We start from the raw sequence: 21,906 nt of genomic DNA, 5'->3' as shown, positions 1-21,906 counted from the left end.
GCAATCCTCTGTGAAGATCCAGAAACTGTATCCCTTTCTTGCTGACCTACGTCTGGATCCAAAGCCTTTACTCCCTTCCTCTGGCCAGTCGCCCAATGGGTCTCTGTTTCCTACTGTAAGAGCTAATCGATGCTAGTTACTGGCCCACCCAGTTGCTACTACCACCACTTTGATCACTCAAGGTTCCCTCCCTCCCCACTTTAGTGTACAATCAAACTGTCCTTTAGTGAGCTGCTCACCTAGTGGGTTTTTCTCTAATTGCCTGCACTGGGCTCTCTTCTAATCATTTGATTCTCACTGTTGTTTGGTTGGCATCATCTAGGTGCTGACTAAGCCTTGGTTCAAGATGGAGTGCCCTTTATTCAAATACACATGCTCACTAATGAAAATAGTCCATTTAGTTGTGGGGTGACTCTACTTGTTGTCTTTAAAAAGAAATGAAACCTACTTCCTTATCATTTCCACCTACAAATCTTAATACTGCCCTCTGCAGCTACAGAAAATCAATCTATTCCCTTTTCTGGCTGATGTTTAAATATCTGAAGGTCCCTGTCATGTCACTGTTCTTTCTCTCCCCTCTTCTCCCAAAACTCTTCACATTCCCAGCTCCTTAAACCATCCTCACGTAAATTCCAAATTCTCCCCATAATTCATTTACCAATTCCCTTCCTTAAAACTCCCTATCTTAAAATATGATATCTAGACATGAAAACCATATTCAAATGTGACCTGCTCTGAGCAGGAGTACAATAGTCTAAATACCATTCTTCTAATAACATAGCCCAACATTACATTCACCTTCCTCCTTTTCATGGGAAAGACAGTTGCTTACTATTAAGACAAACGCCAAAGCCATTTTTTAGTTACTACCACTTTCTGATCATAAAACTGTTTAAATTTCACTATAATTATCTTATCCTAAAAAATGATTTTTACTTCGTGCCCTTTCAATTTTCCTCAACATGTAAACAATTTTATTACAATTTAAAAAATAATTTCTGTTCTACTTCATTATCTCTTCCTACTGGCAACACTTTTATTAGGATCTTATATATACTTGCAAATATATTTTATGCATACACAAGCAAATATATTTTCCCTTTCTTACCACAAATAGCATACTACATATGTGGTTCAATTCCTTACGTTTTCACTCAGTAATATAGCCTAGAGATTTGTCCACAACCATGTCAAGAGTTTTTTGTTTTTATGGTTGCATAGTATTTGCACAAATATATCATAATTTATCCAGTCCTCAAACAGATGGACTTTTAGGTCACTCTCAGGTTTTTGCTGGTGTAAACACTGCATGAATTAAGTTTGTGTATTTCTCTCTACAGTGGTGCAAAAATGTCTCTAGGAAACATTCCCAAAACAGGGTTGCTGAGTCAAAGGGTACATGCACTTTTCATTTTGATAACTAATGCCCTTTATACTGCCTTACCAATTTACAGTTCCACCAGCAGTGTGTAAGTCCCTGTATCCTCACAACCTTGCCTTTATAAGGTTTTGGTTACTTGTCAATCCAGTAAGTAAAATATGGTATCTCATTTTCCTTTTATGGCGGAAGCTGAGCATCTATTCATTTGTATTTCCTCTTCTGTGAATTATATGTTCACATGATTTGCCCATTGTTCTATCTGTTTATTGATCTTTTTCTTATCAATTTATTTTTAAAATCTAAACTGTTTTCTATTTGGTCTTAACTATGAGACAACTACATAATTATTCAAATAAAATTATTTTAAATTTAATTTCCAGTATTTTAGATTTTGTAGAGGTTTGATTTGCCTTAGCTCTTTGATTCTGGGATACAGAACCATAAAATAATGGTATTTCTTCCCCATTTTTCAAAACGTACTTTCCTAATGTAATTAAGAGCTATGGCTGCTAACCAAAAGGTTGGCAGTTCAAGTCCACCAGTTGCTCCTTGGAAACCCTATGAGGCAGTTCTACTCTGTCCTAGTGGGTCACTATGAGTCAGCATCGACTCGAGGGCAACTGGTTTGGTTTTTTTTAATGCCCAAGGTAGCAGTTTGATTATATTTAACATTTTACTCATTTGGGGAAAAAAATCTCAAAAATAGGGACGTTTCTTTTCCCACGGTACTTAAAGCTCTCTCACTTCACCTATACTTCTTCCTTGTTGATGAGAATTCAAACCGAGGGAATCCTGCCTCTCCTTACTTTCAAGCAATTTACAAAATCAACAAAACAATTATCAGGTCCTTGAGAAATAGTATAAACTGAGAAGAACACATTCTTTTGTGGTTAAGAGGAGGGGAGGGAGGGAAGGTGGGAGAGGGTTTTTTACTGATTAATTAGTAGATAAGAACTGCTTTAGGTGAAGGGAAGGACAATACTCAATACATGGAAGGTCAGCTCAACTGGACTGGACTGGACCAAAAGCAAAGAAGTTTCCAGGATAAAATGAATACTTCAAAGGTCAGCGGAGCAAGGGCAGGGGTTTGGGGACTATGGCTTAAGGGGACTTCTAAGTCAATTGGCAAAATAATTCTATTATGAAAACATTCTGCACCCCACTTTGAAATGTGGCGTCTGGGGTCTTAAATGCTAACAAGCGGCCATCTAAGATGCATCAATTGGTCTCAACCCACCTGGAGCAAAGGAGAATGAAGAACACCAAGGTCACACGACAACTAAGAGCCCAAGAGACAGAAAGGGCCACATGAACTAGAGACTTACATCATCCTGAGACCAGAAGAACTAGATGGTGCCCAGCTACAACCGATGACTGCCCTGACAGGGAGCACAACAGAGAACCCCTGAGGGAGCAGGAGATCAGTGGGATGCAGATCCCAAATTCTCATAAAAAGACCATACTTAATGGTCTGACTGAGACTAGAGGAATCCCGGCGGCCATGGTCCCCAGACCTTCTGTCGGCACAGGACAGGAACCATTCCCGAAGACAACTCAGCAGACATGAAAGGGACTGGACAGTGGGTAGGAGAGAGATGCTGATGAAGAGTGAGTTAATGATATCAGGTGGACACTTGAGACTGTGTTGGCTTCTCCTGTCTGGAGGGGGGATGGGAGGATAGAGAGAGTGGGAAGCTGGCAAAATTGTCACGAAAGGAGAGACTGGAAGGGCTGACTCATTAGGGGGAGAGCAAGTGGGAGAACGGAATAAGGTGTATATAAACTTATATGTGACAGTCTGACTTGATTTGTAAACGTTCACTTGAAGCTCAATAAAAGTTAATAAAAAAAAAAAAGAAGAAAACAAATTACCACCATCCCATCCCACCAGTGCCTCCACCCCAACCCCCAACTGGCAGACACCAAAAAGTTCAGGTGGAGAGTCAGGACCCCTTCTAATAATGGCTAATGGAGCTGCCATCAGGCATTTTCACTTTGTGATAGAGCACTGCCTCATACTCTTCCTGAAGCAAGATTTGACAGCACTGGGACAGAAGAAAATTTGAGAGCCCTGGAAATCTGGAAGGGATGAAAAAGTAAGGCATAGGCCATCAAGGGGATAAAAGGGAATCAAGAAAAAAAGCCAGTGAAGGGGAGGGAGTTCCAAAGACAAACTTTGCTAGCTTCATAATTTTGCCAAGAGTTGGTTTATATATATTGCAAAAAGAAGTACCTGTAATAACAAACAAAAATTTTATAATAAAACAAGTTGAGCAACGTTCTCTCGGACTGACACTAGGAATAAAAAAATGAATGTTATTCCATATTGCAATCCACACAAAATAGTTCAAAAATTATATTTTAATATAAAAAAAAATTGGTACAACTAGCCAAGAAGATGGATATCTCAAAATTGTTGCTATAGCTAATGGCATCTCAAGATCTCTGTTGTCATTTCTTAAACTGTATCTCAGTCCCAATTCACACACCACCTTCAGCAACATTAAAAAAAATTAGAGCCACCAGTAAAAAAAAAAAAAAAAAATTATCAGGTCTTTGTCCTTGGAAAAAATGGGCGTCCTAGCAGAATTTAAGAGTTGAAATCTTCCATCACAACTCTATCTTATTTTTGTGCCGGTTTTATAATCCGCTATGAGCCAAGAGCCAGCCTATTCTCCTTCTTACCAAATGATATGTAGCATAATCTACAGAGATCTTCTATTTCTTATTCCTTTTATTCTCACTTACTTGCTTTCCACTCTCATACCACTACTGTACTCTCAGCTCCAAACAAGTATATATATTCCTGATCCACATTACTCATCTCTCACATATTATACTAGATTGTTTTGAACAAAAACATGTATTACCATTCCAATGATGAGCCTTTTCCAGGCAAGTGCAGTGATATTCATGGCAATGCACATATCTTCCTGAAATGAAAGGACACTCAAGACCACAAGTTCAATTCCTGTGCTTTTGTACAGTATCTCTTTCTGAAATCTTTTAGGTGTCTCTTTCACTACTTTTGTTATCTCGCTATCATACTTTGTTCTCAATAGCATCCAATTCCATAGTTTCACAAGCAATTTTTTCCTTCTTTATAAAATTTTAGTATCCATTCTTCTCAATCATGTTTTCTTGACTCCTGCTGAAAACTGTTTTTCCCAATTCCTATCAGAAGCAGAATACTTTAGAACGAGTACTTCCCATTCCCAGGAAGACCAGGAATGAAGGGATGGTTCAGGACCTGGGTTATTATATATACTTATTAGGAATAAAAGACAAGAGGGCATATATCTTAGTAGTTAAGTCATGACCTCCAGACTGGAAGGAGGGCAAGGTCAATAGCTGCATCAAGGCATTCAAGAAAACATAGACGGCTCCCCTCAAAAAGTAGAAAGGGCACAATGATGGTTAGTTCAAGGAGGTTTTTCTCAGAAACCCAAAGGCTGCTTTTAGGAAGCCTGGTTAAAGAAAGTGCAGATCATGAGACTAGGGCTCAGGGATAGGGCTCTGGGTCTTGAGAAGGGTAACTAACAAGAGTGGAACAGGATTTCATTATCAAGAATTAAGGCAGGGGTTTTTTTACCTTAAGTCTACGGACCCTGAAGGTATTTTCTCTATGAAGAGTCTCACTAATCTCTCACTGAAGTTTAGCATTTCTTAAATTATGAACATAGAAGAAAAACACTCCCAGTTGCATCAGCAGCACCTGTGACTCTGACATCATTAGAAAGCACATATATTTTTATATCACATTACAGCTGTTGTAGCTATCTCAAAATACACTTTACATTCATCACTAGTTCAAAATTACTCTTAGACCTACCATTAGATCGTTATTTAAAGTTTTAATAAAGAAACATGCATACTGTATTACAATTAAAAAATATTTTTATAACTATTTCGCATAACTAGTTTCCTTTGAAATCCTACGTATTTTATTTTTTTATACTTAAAAACATTATTTTACCTGGTACTGGTACAACAACAGGCACATAGACCAATGGAACAGAATTGAGAACCCAGATATAAATCCATACACGTATGAGCAGCTGATATTTGACAAAGGACCAGTGTCAGTTAATTGGGGAAAAGATAGTCTTTTTAACAAATGGTGCTGACATAACTGGATATCCATTTGCAAAAGAATGAAACAGGACCCATACCTCACACCATGCACAAAAAATAACTCCAAATGGATCAAAGACCTAAACATAAAGACTAAAACGATAAAGATCATGGAAGAAAAAATAGGGACAACCTTAGGAGCCCTAATACAAGGCATAAACAGAATACAAAACATTACCAAAAATGACGAAGAGAAACCCGATCACTGGGAGCTCCTAAAAATCAAACACCTATGCTCATCTAAAGACTTCACCAAAAGAGTAAAAAGACCACCTACAGACTGGGAAAAAATTTTCAGCTATGACATCTCCGACCAGCACCTGATCTCTAAAATCTACATGATTCTGTCAAAACTCAACCACAAAAAGACAAACAACCCAATCAAGAAGTGGGCAAAGGAGATGAACATACACTTCACTAAAGAAGATATTCAGGCAGCTAACAGATACATGAGAAAATGCTCTCGATCATTAGCCATTAGCCATTAGAGAAATGTAAATTAAAACTACGATGAGATTCCATCTCACTCCAACAAGGCTGGCATTAATCCAAAAAACACAAAACAATAAATGTTGGAGAGGCTGCGGAGAGATTGGAACTCTTATACACTGCTGGTGGGAATGTAAAATGGTACAACCACTTTGGAAATCTGTCTGGCATTATCTTAAACAGTTAGAAATAGAACTACCACACAACCCAGAAATCCCACTCCTCGGAATATACCCTAGAGAAATAAGAGCCTTCACACAAACAGATATATGCACACCCATGTTTACTGCAGCTCTGTTTACAATAGCAAAAAGCTGGAAGCAACCAAGGTGTCCATCAACGGATGAATGGGTAAATAAATTGTGGTATATTCACACAATGGAATACTACGCATCGATAAAGAACAGTGATGAATCTGTGAAACATTTCATAACATGGAGGAACCTGGAAGGCATTATGCTGAGCAAAATGAGTCAGAGGCAAAAGGACAAATATTGTATAAGACCACTATTATAAGATCTTGAGAAATAGTAAAAACTGAGAAGAACACATACTTTTGCGGTTACGAGGCGGGGAGGGAGGGAGAGGGTTTTTTATTGATTAATTAGTAGATAAGAACTGCTTTAGGTGAAGGGAAAGACAACACTCAATACATGGAAGGTCAGCTCAATTGGACTGGACCAAAAGCAAAGAAGTTTCCAGGATAAAATGAATGCTTCAAAGGTCAGCGGAGCAAGGGCCGGAGTTTGGGGACCATGGTTTAAGGGGACTTCTAAGTCAATTGGCAAAATAATTCTATTATGAAAACATTCTGCATTCCACTTTGAAATGTGGCGTCTGGGGTCTTAAATGCTAACAAGCGGCCATTTAAGATGCATCAATTGGTCTCAACCCACCTGGAGCAAAGGAGAATGAAGAACACCAAGGTCACACGACAACTAAGAGCCCAAGAGACAGAAAGGGCCACATGAACTAGAGACCTACATCATCCTGAGACCAGAAGAACTAGTTGGTGCCCAGCCACAATCGATGACTGCCCTGACAGGGAGCACAACAGAGAACCCCTGAGGGAGCAGGAGATCAGTGGGATGCAGATCCCAAATTCTCATAAAAAGACCATACTTAATGGTCTGACTGAGACTAGAGGAATCCCGGCGGCCATGGTCCCCAGACCTTCTGTTGGCACAGGACAGGAACCATCCCCGAAGACAACTCAGCAGACATGAAAGGGACTGGACAGTGGGTGGGAGAGAGATGCTGATGAAGAGTGAGTTAATGATATCAGGTGGACACTTGAGATTGTGTTGGCATCTCCTGTCTGGAGGGGGGATGGGAGGATAGAGAGAGTTGGAAGCTGGCAAAATTGTCACAAAAGGAGACACTGGAAGGGCTGACTCATTATGGGGAGAGCAAGTGGGAGTACGGAGTAAGATGTATGTAAACTTATATGTGAAAGACTGACTTGACTTGTAAACGTTCACTTGAAGCTCAATAAAAGTTAACAAAAAAAAAAAAAAAACATTATTTTATGAAGGCGTTCACAGGCTTCCGACTGCTACAGGGGTCTTTATCCTAACTAAAGAATCAATTACAGAAATTGGAGGACACGAGAGGAATTCAGTGGTGAGTCTCCAGCATCAACAAATCATTGAAACTAAATTATATACCACTTTACAAAGTGCTTTTATTTTCCTTATCTCGTGTGCACAATATTATTTCAAAACTTTAACAATTTCTTTGCAACGGTGCTGTTTTTTAAGAGTAGAAAAATCTTAACTTCGGAAAGTCACCTTGAACAAAGAGCAAGAGTTCCAGCTACCAGCTACACTGATCAAACGGTTCTTAACTGTTTTCTGCCTTCACACTATACATGTACACGATATACCCAATGAGCACAAAGTATACACCCAGTAAGCATTTGTTCAATAAATGTATAAATACTTTTGATTACTCACATTGATTTTCAGCTGCCTACTTGTTGCCATCTCAGATTAAAGTCTGAATCAGACAATGGAGAATATTTATTTTTTCTTTTTGGGGAGCCAGCATATCTCCCTTTTGTGAAGTGTACCTTCCCTGCCTGCTGAGGCTGTAACTCACCACCACAGAAGTGAACACCTGGCTGAGGATGGCCAATCGGATGCCTCATCATCACCTTCATTTCCTTGTATACACCAACTGATCCATGTATGAAGATCTAACCCAAGCAGAGCCAATCTTTTAGGAAATGACATGGACTCTTCAAGAAAAGCTCAATCTCTTTGCTGAGATCTTACAATGAAAGGACCACTTAAACCTGGAGTAGTCGAGAGGTACCTTTGCCACTATGTGGAGGGAAAAAATCTTGCCTGAAAATAAAGACAAAGGAAAGCAGAGCTGAGGCAGAAAAGAGAAATTCCTAATGATGTCATTTTAACTCGAGATCAAGCTATGCCTAAAGCACTGGATTATCCCAGTTAAAAAACAAACCCGTTGCCGTTGAGTCAGTTCTGACTCATACTTAAATCAAAAACTAAATTCTTTCTTCTGTATATGCCAGTTTCAGCTGAGCTTCTTTCTCCTGCAATGAAAGAATCCTGAAAAATACTAACAATTTAGGTAATATTTGCTCCCATTTAGTGTTATGTGGACATCATGTTGAAAATGCTGAGAAGCCTTGCAACATAGGAATAAGAGAGCAGGGCGTGCAGCCAGTCTGCTCAACAGAAAGTCCACCTCTACCACTACATGGTAGCTATGGGACATTGGATAATTTATCTTGTGTCTCAGCTTCCTCATCTGTAAAATGTAAGTACTATCAGCACCTACTTCAGAGAGCTGTTGTGGGAGTTAATGAGAAATATATAGAGGGCAGTCAATAAATGTCAGCCATTAATAGTAATTATTAATATTAATATTAGAGAATATTAACATTAATATTACAGGTTCTATACTTAAAGGAAACCCTGGTGGTGTAATGGTTAAGTGCTATGGCTACTAACCAAAGGGTTGGCAGTTCGAATCTACCAGGCGCTCCTTGGGAACCCCATGGGGCAGTTCTACCCTGTCCTATAGGGTCGCTATGAGTCGGAATCGACTCGACGGCACTGGGCACTGGGTATATTTAAAGGAAAATATTCCATAAATCCAAAAATATATGCTACACATTCAGAGTAACAGTAGCTGACGTGAGAAGTTTAATCATAGTAAGCCTACTGCTCACAGTAGGTATGGATTCCAGTATGAATTACGTTTTCTATATTCTTTAGCCAAGAGATCCAAAAAGATGTCTGATTCACAACAAGAAAGCTGTAAACACTGGCACTTCATTAATTAATATTAAAATAAAGATTTTTCAATATGGAATCTATTATCTAAAGTTATTTTCCTAAGTCTTTCCCTGATGTTTATTTAAAATTGTATCAAAATAACTGGAATGAAGTGAGTACATTCATACACTGACTTCGTATCATCAAATAGAAGAATCAACATCAATGGGAAATACATTTAAGTTAGAATTAGGAGTTCTAGGCAGAAATCTGGAGCCCTAGTGGCGAAGTGGTTAAGAGCCGGGCTGCTAACCGAAAGGTTGGCACTTCAAATCCACCAGCCACTCCTTGGAAACCCTGTGGAGCAATTCTACTCTGTCCCATAGGGTCACTGTAAGTCAGAATCAACTCGACAACACTGGGTACAGTGAATAGGCAATAATCCCGACTCAGCCACTAACAAGCTCTGAGTCCTTAGACACCCTAACCTTTCTGTCATGGTAAAGAACATAAGGAAGTAGAACACATGCTCTTAAAAGGAACTTACAGTCTAACTGTGAAAGGTAACTAGTAGCAAAAAATTAAGACCTAAAATTATGAATGCAAGCATCAAGTTCAGTGGGGGGGAGGGTTAAAAGAGGGGGAAAAAAAGAGGGAAGGCTTCATGTGGAAGCCATGGTTAGGCTGTTAGGAATGGGCAGCTTATAAATAAACTAAAAGAGCTTTCCAAATACAGGTAGTCCTTGACTTATGAGAGGGTTCTGATTCAGCAACTCCATCATAAGTCTGTTCTGATGTAAGCCGAATACCTCTTTAAGTTTTCATTATTATTGCCTTTTACTATCAGTATCTTTATAAATCCGATCTTTGAACACCTGAGTGAACATCTGAGAGTAACATCAGCAAATTACAGGCTGCAACACTGTATATAGTACATATTACTAACAATAAGATGTACCGAAAAAAAAACAGAAACAGTCATAAGTGTGATTCCTCCTACCTCAAATGTGGTTACATCAGGGACTACCTGTAGGGAAATGTAAGAGGGTTTCCATCAACTTGGAGGTTCAGTTGGGAAACTAAATAAACAAACAGGGAAATCGCTTTAAACATTAAAGGGAAAAAATGTCATTTTGCTTTTTAATTGCCACCCAAAAAGAACCAATTTCCAGCTATTTAGCCCAATTTTAAACAAATCTGTTTGTTGTCCTTTTATTCACTTCATGCCCAAGGTCAAGGCCTGTATCTAAGTTGTACCTAATACTCACAGTACTGAATTATCTCACATCGTGTTTAGTAGCTCCTCCAAAAAGCGTTAGGCAGATCTGCAGAGGCTATAGCATGTCTTCTGTCTACAACCAATGACCTAAATCTACATCAAACCCAGTTTTTATGACAAAACTATAAGAAAGAGAATAAAAGTTAAAAGATGATGCTATAAGTTTGTGCCCTTTTCTACACATATTCAAATACCACCAGGTCTTTCAAAAGTGTATCCCCCTTTCTGGTAGTCCCTAACTCCTTTCTGGATATTATTCATTTCACACTTAATTTATCTCCTCACATTGTTTTCTAACTGTATCTCCTGTACATATTGGTAGCAAGATGCTGAGGTAGAAAAGCATCATATACTTCTATAAATCTTGAAGTGCTAAATGCTTGATATTCTATTAAAATGTATGTTGAGTTGACTTAAACAAAGGAAAAAATCAAAACCACCAGAAAATAGTAACAACTGCTAGTTTTATTGTTGAACAATCACATACTATAGAAATAAGTAATGAGATGATCAAGGAAGCCTCTATAAAATCACCAGCTTAAAGGTAAAATATATGCACTGTGCTGCAGGTTTAAGACTCCGATTAGAACCAATTAAGTAAGCACTGTAAAATTAAAAGGTTAACCACTATAAGAACAGAAATAAGAGGATATAGAGTAACACAGTTTCCGAACAAGCAGAAAGGGAAAAGAATCAACAAAAAAGCAAACTTTTAAAAACATTTTTAAAGAGCAAGAAGGGAGGAGAAGGAAAAAAAAAAAAATCATAGAAAGTGTAAGATGGTAGAAAATGCCAAAAAAAATTCATTCAACTTTATAGCCAAAAAGCAAACTTGTTGCAGTCGATTCATTCCAACTTATAGCGGCTCTATTACAAAAAAAAAAAAAAAAAAACCCACTGCTATAGAGTCATTCCGACTCATAGCGACTCTATAGGACAGAGTACAACTGCCCCACAGGGTTTCCAAAGAGCAGCTGGTGGATTCGAACTGCCGACCTTCTGGTTAACAGCTGTAGCTCACTGTACTTCTTAACCACCGCGCCACCAGGGCTCCTTAATTTACCTTACAGAATGCATACTAAACGTCAGACACTGTTTTAGGCACTGGGGACAGCTTCTGTCCTAGTGGAGGAAACATAATAAACCAGATAAATGAATAAATTACATAGCAGGTCAAATGTTAAATAAGCACAATATTGAGTGCAATGTATCTAAGGATAAAAAGAGAGTCAGAGAAGCCTAAGAAGGTGCTATTCAAAGACAAGGGAGTTAGGCATTAAAATATAGGGGAGAGCCTTCCAGGAACCAAACCAAAACACACTGCTGAGGAGTCAATTCTGAGTCATAGCGACACCACAGTGTTGGAAACAAGGCTATAAATCTCTACGGAAGCAGATTGCCACATCTTTCTCCCGATGAGCTACATGCTGGTGGTTCTGAACCACCAACCTTTTCGTTAGCAGTGGATTGCTTTTAACCACTGCACCACCAGGACTCCTTCCAAGAACCAAAAAAAAAACCCAAACCCGTTCCTGTGGAGTCGAAACCGACTCACAGCAATCCTATAGGCCAGAGTAGAACTGCCCCATAGAGTTTCCAAGGGCCGTCTGGTTGATTCCAACTGCCAACCTTTTGGTTACAGCAGCTATAGCACTTAACCACCACACCACTGGGGTTTCCCTTCCATGAAGAGCAAGTGCAAATATCCTGAGGCTAGAATGTGCTTGAAGAAGCCATCTGGTAGAGCAAACAGGAGATTAATAAAATGAGAGCAGAGGTGAAGCAGGGCCAGATCATTTTTTGAGGGAAAATGACTGATTTACACTTTTGGAGGATCACTCTGGAAGCTGTGCTTCAAAAAGACTGAAAGATGAAAAAGGAGAAAAGCAGAGAGAGGCTAGTTATAAGCAGTTACTACAAAAACTCAGGACAGAGGAATGTAACTCGGAAAAGTGAAGGGAATGAGAAGTATTTCCGAGTCTAGAAACTGTATTTTAAAGGTGGGGTCCACATGTGCAGTGTTAAGAGATGAGTCAGCAATTACTCCAAAGGTTTGGTCTTAACAACTATCTCAGTAGGGACAATGGATGTAAATATAATCATTCTCCTCCCAATCAAGAGGCAGAGATTATCAGCTTGGATTAAAAAAAAAAAAAAATCCCCAGCTATACACTATTCAAAACAAGCACATAGAAATTATGAGGGTACATTTATAAACGTTAACAGTGAAAAAATGAAGTTATGAGACAGATATCAAAAGACAGCCACCATGACTATATTAATGTCTGACAAGAGAGATGCCCTTCCCTATCTCAATCTCGACAAGCTCTGTATTTCGCTAACAGTTTGGCATCTGCTAACTCTGTCTCCCCGACTGCACTGGTCCCTTGGGAGGTACCACGGATGTCTCCCTGTCATTTGGATCCACCCACATAACATCAGACCAATGCCCTGTCGGTAGAAAACACTACGGAAAATTTTTATTTTAAGTGTTCTCCACCTACTTAACATTATTGCTCCTTCATCAAATTATTGTTCTTAATTTAATAATACAAGCTATTAAAATTAATTGATTTGGGGAGAATGGAATATTCATCCAAAAAAAACCTAAGACGACATTAAATAAAGTCGTTGGTCGCCTCCGCCAATTCCACCTCCGGTAAAAACATTTAAAGCCTCTTCCAAAGTGACACAGCTAGACCCCGTGAGCAGCTTTAGGAAGAAACGAAAACGTTTGGCTTCTCCTAAACGGGGTTTTTCCATGAAGTGCCGGGCGGTTCTGGCAACCCCGCCCCCCGCCCACGCCCCGGGCCCGCACATGCGTACTCCCTTCCGGCAGGCACTGCAGCCGGGATCAGGCAACATCCGGCTCCGGCAACCTGAGGTTTTAGAAAACAAAAAAGACAAAGTGCGCTCCAGGGTGAGGCACCGCCCAGGGGCTAGACAAATACGCGAGGCTACCTCAGCTCTCAGATGCTCGCAAGCTCACCTGCTCCGGGTGGCCCGGTGGTCTGAGAAACCAAACCTCACGCGCGCTGTTCCGCAGCAAAGCTTCCGGCTCTGCCCGGAAGTGCTTCTTTAGGAACATGGCAATTCCCGCCTCCGGAGCGTGAGCGATGGGCGGCTACTGCTTGGATGTTAATCTCAGTGACGATTGGTAGTCCGAGGCTAGGTCTGACCAACCAAACCCAGCAAGGGCTTTTGCTGCCTAAGGAGACCCCAGAAACCTGGGATGATAGACCAACCCAGTGAAGGCGCAGTTTGCGTGCTACCACGGAAGCCAGTCAAAAGTGCTGTATTAGATTTAGTAGCATGTTTATTAAGAGTTTCCCACGCAGGGAACAACTAAGTAATAAGATAAGGGTAGCAGCTAAAGCTGTTCTGTATAGCCAAACACCTCATAGATTTGGTTCCTTGATTTGGAGGCTTAGGGTCATAGTTTCATGGGCCACCCAGTTAATTGGCCTAAAAGTGTGTGTTGCTTCTGTTCTACTTCAGGTTTCTGCATAGTGCCTGGGGTTTTAAAAGCTTCCAAGCAGCCATTATGAGCCATAACAATTGGTCTCTATTGCCCCCAGCAACAGAGGAAGAAGAGTCAGGAATAGGAGGAGGAAATGGAATGTGTGGCTAATTACCTCCTTGAACAACTGCCTCCCTTTCCATGGGGCTAGTAGAACTGGGTGGTGCTTGGTTACCATTTTTGAACATTTTGATCAAAGATTCTATAGAAGAATCTTTATTAAAAGGGAAGAATATAGAGCAGAATTTCAAGTTCTCATGGGCTCCAGACTTTCTGGAGCCATGGAGGCTGGATGAACCCCAGAAACTAGTGCGCTGAGATAATCTGAACTTGAAGCAAAAATATCTCCTGAAGTCTTCTTCAAACAGTAGTTTAGTTTTGCTAGTAAAGAATGCCTACGTCGAACTATATGCTCTTTTAAGATTTATCTATACAGGAACAAATGGACAACACCAGCTCGCAAGATCAGAAACTTATGGAGCAGAGTTTATGTTAATGGGGGAGGAACAACTCAGAAAAGGTGGCTGAGAATGGTTGTACAACTTGAAGAATCTAACTAATGTCCTAATGTCACTAAATTGTACATGTAGAAACTGGTGTATGTCCTGCTGTGTATATTGTCAACAACAACAAAAAATAAGTAAAAAAGAATCTACTGCGTAGGAAGCATGTAGCGGTCACATAGAAGCATAGAGTTTTACTGCATCAAAAACTGAAAAAAATATTAACTAGCCAAAATATAAGGGAGAATGAAAGTTAATGAAATAGTAATAGGAGGAGAAAAAGCAAATGCTGTGGATTTTAATTTATAACCATCAGTTTTCTCATCTGTTAAAAATTAGTAACTATTTCATTGGTTTGTTGTGAGGGTCAAAGTACCAAGAAAGCAGTGCCAGGAGGAGAGTGTATCCTTGGGACCTGGGGTTTCTGCACAGAGAAGCTCCTAGTCCAGGGGAAGATGGACAACAAGGACCTTTCTCTAGAACTAACAAAGAGAGAAAGCCTTTGCCTGGAGTTGACACCCCGAATTTGGACTTCTAGCCTACTAGCCTGTGAGAAAATAAATTTCTCTTTGTTAAAGCCAAAAACAAAAATTGTAGAAAAAAGCTCAAGCTTGACCTATCACATATTTGCAATGCAATCCATTTTGATCCTTATCATTCATGCATCAAGTAAATATTTAGTGAGTGCTACCTCTGCACCAAGCACTATTTTGGGCACTGGAGATCTAGCAGTGAAAAAGAGATCTGAGATTCCAGTATTGGAGGAATTTATATTCTAGTGTTGTGAGACAGATAATACATAAATAAAAGTAATAAGATAATTACAGATTGTATTAGGTAAAATGAAGTAAATAGATGGTCCTACAATGGAGGGTGAATGGGCAGGGGAGGATAACTGACTTAAGATAGGAAGGTAAGGGAAAGAAAATTTTGAAGGCGACATTTGAACTGATACATGCAAGGTAAGAAGGGAGCAGGAATAAAAAATAAAACCAGAAGGAAGAACATGATGGGCCTGGGGAATAGCAAATATGAAGGCCCTGCATTAGGAAATACTGCTAGATAGTTTTTTAAAAGATCTTTCTAGTGCAATAGTTATCAAGGATTAGGCATCAGAGGAGAGGGAGGATTAGTAGGGAAGAGGATAAGCCTAGAGGTCAGTTAAGCACTATTGTAGTAATCTCATTTAGAGCAATAAAGAAAATGGTGGTTTAGACCAGAGAGGTTGGAGGAAAACTAGAAAACTGTGGGGAAATAGCTGCTGAGAGGTCAAGTAAGATGACAACAGGTAATAGTTCATTGGATTGCAAGATAAATGATAATGTTCTTGAGAAGAGCAGTTTTGGTAAAGCGTTGGACTCAGAAGCCACACTAGAGTGAGTAGAAGTGAAAAGGAAGTTGAGAGAGCAAAGATAAATGAAAATTTAGAGAAGTGCCCTCCTAATTGCCATAGTTAAGGAACATTATTCAGTCAGTATCCTACTGGATGTCTCTGCTGCATTGTACTTTGATAGTTCACCCCTTGAAACCAGACTTCCCAGTGGTTCTTTTTTCTTTCTTTTTTCATTTTTATAGTGCTTTTTTAAGTGAAAGTTTACAAATCAAGTCAGACTCTCATTAAAAAATTTATGAACACCTTGCAATATACTCCTAATTGCTCTCCCTGAGACAAAACACTCCTCCCCTCCTGTATTTCTTTTTGTGTCCATTCAGCCAGCTTCTGACCCTCTCTACCCTCACATCTTCCCATCACACAGGAGATGCCAACATAGTCTCATGTATCTACTCATTCTTCACCAGCATCATTGTCTATCCCACAGTGTAGTCCAATCCCTGTCTGAAAAGTAGGCTTTAGGAATGGCTCCTGTCTTGGGCTAACAGGTGGTCTGGAGACCATGACCTCCGGGGTCATTCTAGTCTCAGTCAGACCATTAAATCTGGTCTTTTTAAGGGAATTTGGAGTCTGCATCCCACTGCTCTCCTGCTCCCTCAGGGGTTCTCTGTTGTGTTCCCTGTCGGGACAGTCATCGGTTGTAGCTGGGCACCATCTAGTTCTTCTGGTCTCAGGCTGATATAGTCTCTGGTTTACGTGGCCCATTCTGTCTCTTGGGTTCGTAATTACCTTGTGTCTTTGGTGTTCTTCATTCTCCGTTGATCCAGGTGGGTTGAGACCAATTGATGCATCTTAGGTGGCTGCTTGCTAACGTTTAAGACCCCAGACGCCACTCTCCAAAGTGAGATGCAGAGTGTTTTCTTAATAGATTTTATTATGCCAATTGACTTAGATTTCCCCTGAAGCCATGGTCCCCAAATCCCCACCCCTGCTACCTTGGTCTTCAAAGCATTCAGCTTATTAAGAAAACTCCTTTGCTTTTGGTTTAGTCCAGTTGTGCCAACTTCTCCTGTACTGTGTGTTGTCTTTCCCTTCACATAAAATCCTTCTTATCTGCTATCTAATTGGTGAAAACCCCTTTCCCTCCCTCCTACCTTCCCTCCTGCCTCTTGTAACCATCAAAGAATATTCTCTTCTCTATTTAAACTTTCTCGAGTTCTTATAATAGTGGTCTTATGCAATATTTGTCCTTTTGTGGCTAATTTCACTTAACATAATGCCTTCCAGATTACTCCATGTTATGAACTGTTTCATGGATTCATTGTTGTTCTTTATGAATTAGTAATATTCCATTGTGTGAAAATACCATAATTTATTTATCCATTCATCCATTGATGGGCACCTTGGTTGCTTCCATCTTTTTGCTATTGTAAACTGTGCTGCAATGAACATGGGTGTGCATATATCTGTTTGTGTAAAGGCTCTTATTTCTCTAGGATATATTCCAAGGAGTGGGATTGCTAGATTGTATGGTAGTTCTGTTTCTAGTTTTTTAAGGAAATGCCAAATCCATTTCCAAAGTAGCCGTACCATTTTACAATCCCACCAGTAGTGTATAAGTGTTCCAGTCTCTCCACAACCTCTCCAACATTTATTATTTTGTGTTTTCTGGATTAATGGCAGCCTTGTTGGAGTGAGATGGAATCTCCTTGTAGTTTTCATTTCCATTTCTCCAATGGCTAATGATCGTGAGCATTTCCCAATGTATCTATTAGCCACCTGAATGTCTTCTTTAGTGAAGTGTCTATTCATATCCTTTGCCCATTTTTTAAAAATAATTTTTATTGTGCTTTAAGTGAAAGTTTACAAATCAAGTCAGTCTGTCACATATAAGCTTATATACACCTTACTCCATACTCCCATTTACTCTCCACCTAATGAGCCAGCCTGCTCCCTCCTTCCAGTCTCTCCTTTCGTGACCATTTTGCCAGTTTCTAACCCTCTCTACCCTCCCATCTCCCCTCCAGACAGGAGATGGCAATACAGTCTCAAGTGTCCACCTGATACAAGTAGCTCACTGTTCTTCAGCATCTCTCTCCAACCCATTGTCCAGTCCCTTCCATGTCTGATGAGTTGTCTTTGGGAATGGTTCCTGTCCTGGGCCAACAGAAGGTTTGGGGACCATGACCACCAGGATTCTTCTAGTCTTGGTCAGACCATTAAGTCTGGCCTTTTTATGAGAATTTGGGGTCTGCATCCCACTGTTCTCCTGCTCCCTCAGGGGTTCTCTATTGTGCTTCCTGTCAGGGCAGTCATCGGTTGTGGCCGGGCACCATCTAGTTCTTCTGGTCTCAGGATGATGTAAGTCTCTAGTTCATGTGGCCCTTTCTGTCTCTTGGGCTCCTAGTTATCGTGTGACCTTGGTGTTCTTCATTCTCCTTTGATCCAGGTGGGTTGAGACAAATTGATGCATCTTAGATGGCCGCTTGTTAGCATTTAAGACCCCAGACGCCACACATCAAAGTGGGATGCAGAATGTTTTCATAATAGAATTTATTTTGCCAGTTGACTTAGAAGTCCCCTTAAGCCATAGTCCCCAAACCCCGCCCTTGCTCCGCTGACCTTAGAAGCATTCATTTTATCCTGGAAACTTCTTTGCCTTTGGTCGAGTCCAGTTGAGCTGACCTTCCCTGTATTGAGTATTGTCCTTCCCTTCACCTGAAGTAGTTCTTATCTACTAACTAATCAGTAAATAACCCTCACCCACCCTCCCTCCCCCCTCCGCCGTAACCACAAAAGAATGTGTTCTTCTCAGTTTATACTATTTCTCAAGATCTTTTAATAGTGGTCTTATACAGTATTTGTCCTTTTGCATCTGACTAATTTCACTCAGCATAATGCCTTCCAGGTTCCTCCAAGTTATGAAATGTTTCACAGATTCATCACTGTTCTTTATCGATGCGTAGTATTCCATTGTGTGAATATATCATAATTTATTTAACCACTCATCCATTGATGGACACCTTGGCTGCTTCTAGCTTTTTGCTATTGTAAACAGTGCTGCAATAAACATGGGTGTACATATATCTGTTCGTGTAAAGGCTCTTATTTCTCTAGGGTATATTCCGAGGAGTGGGATTTCTGGGTTGTACAGTAGTTCTATTTCTAACTTTTTAAGAAAACACCAGATAGATTTCCAAAGTAGTTGTACCATTTTCCATTCCCACCAGCAGTGTATAAGAGTTCCAATCTCTCCACAGCCTCTCCAACATTTATTGTTTTGTGTTTTTTGGATTAATGCCAGCCTTCTTGGAGTGAGATGGAATCTCATCGTAGTTTTCATTTGCATTTCTCTAATGGCTAATGATCGAGAGCATTTTCTCATGTATCTGTTAGCTGCCTGAATATCTTCTTTAGTGAAGTGCGTGTTCATATCCTTTGCCCATTTTTTAATTGGGTTATTTGTCTTTTGTAGTTGAGTTTTTGCAGTATCATGTAGATTTCAGAGGTCAGATGCTGATTGGAAATGTCATAGCTAAAAACTTTTTCCCAGTCTGTAGGTAATCTTTTTACTTTTTTGGTGAAGTCTGTGGATGAGCACAGGTGTTTGATTCTTAGGAGCTCCCAGTTATCTAGTTTCTCTTCTGCTTTGTTAGTAATGTTTTGTATACTGTTTATGCCATGTATTAGGACTCCTAGCGTTGTCCCTATTTTTTCTTCCATGACCTTTATTGTTTTAGATTTTATATTTAGGTCTTTGATCCATTTTTAGTTCGTTTTTCTGCATGAAGTGAGGTATGGGTCTTGTTTCATTTTTTTGCCTATGGATATCCAGTTATGCCAGCACCATTTGTTAAAAAGACTGTCTTTTCCCCATTTAACTGTCTTTGGGCCTTTGTAAAATATCAGCTACTCATATGTGGATGGATTTGTGTCTGGATTCTCAATTCTGTTCCATTGGTCTACGTATCTGTTGCTGTACCAGTACCAGGCTGTTTTGGCTGCTGTGGCGGTATAATAGGTTCTAAAATCAGGGAGAGTGAGGCCTCCCACTTTTTTCTTCTTTTTCAGTAATGCTTTACTTATCCTGGGCCTCTCTCCCTTCTGTATAAAGATGGTGATTTGTTTCTTCATCTCATTAAAAAATGTCATTGGAATTTGGAAGGGAATTGCATGGTATCTATAGATGGCTTTTGGTAGAATAGACATTTTTACAATGTTAAGCCTCCCTATCCATGAGCAAGGTATGTGTTTCCACTTAGGTAGGTCTTTTTTGGTTTCTTGCAGTAGTGTCTTTTAATTTTCTTTGTATAGGTCTTTTACATCTCTGTTAAGATTTATTCCTAAGTATTTTATCTTCTTGGGGGCTACTATAAATGGTATTGATTTGGTGATATCCTCTTTGATGTTCTTTTTGTTGGTGTAGAGGAATCCAAATGATTTTTGTATGTTTATCTTGTATCGTGAAACTCTGCCAAACTTTTCTATTAGCTTCAGTAGTTTTCTTGGGGATTCTTTGGGGCTTTCTGTGTATAAAATCATGTCATCTGCATACAGTGATACTTTTACTTCTTCCTTACCAATCTGGATGCCCTTTATTTCTTTATCTAGCCTAATTGCTCTGGCTAGGACCTCCAGCACAATGTTGAATAAGAGTGGTGATAAAGATCACCTTGTTTGGTGATCTCAAGGGAAATGCTTTCAGACTCTCTCCATTTAGAATGATGTTGGCTGTTGGCTTTGTATAAATGCCCTTTATTATGTTGAGGAATTTTCCTTCCATTCCTATTTTGCTGAGAGTTTTTATCATGAATGTGTGTTGAACTTCGTCAAATGCCTTTTCTGCATTGATTGATAAAATCATGTGGTTCTTGTCTTTTGTTTTATTTATATGATGGATTACATTGATTGTTTTTCTGATGTTGAACCATCCCTACATTCCTGGTATGAAACCCACTTGGTCCTAGTGAGTTATTTTTTTGTTATGTTGTTGAATTCTATTGGCTAGAATTTTATTGAGGATTTTTACATCTAAGTTCGTAAGGAATATAGGTCTGTAATTTTCTTTATTTGTAGTGTCTTTACCTGGTTTTGGTATCAGGGATATGCTGGCTTCATAAAATGAGTTTGGCAGTATTTCGTCCTTTTCTATGCTCTGAAATATCGTTAGTAGTAGTGGTGTTAATTCTTCTCTGAAAGTTTGGTAGAACTCTGCAGTGAAGCCATTGGGGTCAGGGCTAGTTTTTTTGTTGAGAGTTTTTTGATTACCTTTCCAATCTCTTCTTTTGTTATGGGTCTATTTAGTTGTTCTATCTCTGCTTGTGTTAGTTTAGGTAGGTAATGTATTTCTAGGAATTTATCCATTTCTTCTAAGTTTTCAAATTTTTTAGAGTACAATTTTTCATAGTAATCTGATATGATTCTTTTAATTTCAGTTGGATCTGTTGTAATATCACCCATCTCATTTCTTATTTGGGTTATTTGCTTTCTCTCCTGTTTTTCTTTTGTCATTTTGGGCACTGGTTTATCGATTTTGTTAATTTTTTCAAAGAACCAGCTTTTGGTCTTGTTATCTCTATCAATTGTTTTCCTGTTTTCTATTTCACTTAGTTCTGCTCTAATTTTTATTATTTCCTCTCTTCTAATGCCTGACGGTTTCTTTGGTTGCTCTCTCTCTACTTGTTCAAGTTGTAGAGATAATTCTTTGATTTTGGCCCTTTCTTCTTTTTGTATGTGTGCATTTATTGATATAAATTGATCTCTGAGCACTGCTTTTGCTGTGTCCCACAGGTTCTGATAGGATGTATTTTCATTCTCATTGAATTCTATGGATTTCTTTATTCCATCCTTAATGTCTTCTATAATCCAGTCTTTTTTGAGCAGCGTATTATTCAGTTTCCAAGTGTTTGATTTCTCTTCCCTGCTTTTTCTGTTCCTGATTTCCATTTTTATGGCCTTATGGTCAGAGAATAAGCTTTGTAATATTTTGATGTTTTGAATTCTGCTGAGGCTTGCTTTA

At 39.4% G+C, this 21,906-nt stretch overlaps 1 protein-coding gene across 3 annotated transcripts in view; it reads right to left on the bottom strand.

The window, feature by feature from the left end:
• Positions 1-13,620, bottom strand: part of TBCE (tubulin folding cofactor E) — a 66,422-nt gene extending 52,802 nt beyond the window's left edge. Inside the window, exons 1-2 of one of the 3 annotated variants that reach the window (XM_023549296.2) lie at positions 13,521-13,581; positions 10,253-10,279 (exon numbers count right to left, since the gene is read on the bottom strand). The gene's annotated coding sequence lies outside the window, so the exon portion shown is untranslated. Of the gene's footprint in view, positions 1-10,252; positions 13,479-13,520 lie in introns of those variants that run through there. The other 2 variants (XM_064276692.1, XM_064276693.1) reach the window with 2 other exon arrangements.
• Positions 13,621-21,906: the final 8,286 nt, after the last annotated feature.

The sequence above is a fragment of the Loxodonta africana genome, chromosome 25, assembly GCF_030014295.1.
Source record: "Loxodonta africana isolate mLoxAfr1 chromosome 25, mLoxAfr1.hap2, whole genome shotgun sequence".
Lineage (NCBI taxonomy): Eukaryota > Metazoa > Chordata > Mammalia > Proboscidea > Elephantidae > Loxodonta > Loxodonta africana.
This window is presented reverse-complemented; position numbering and strand designations above follow the sequence as displayed.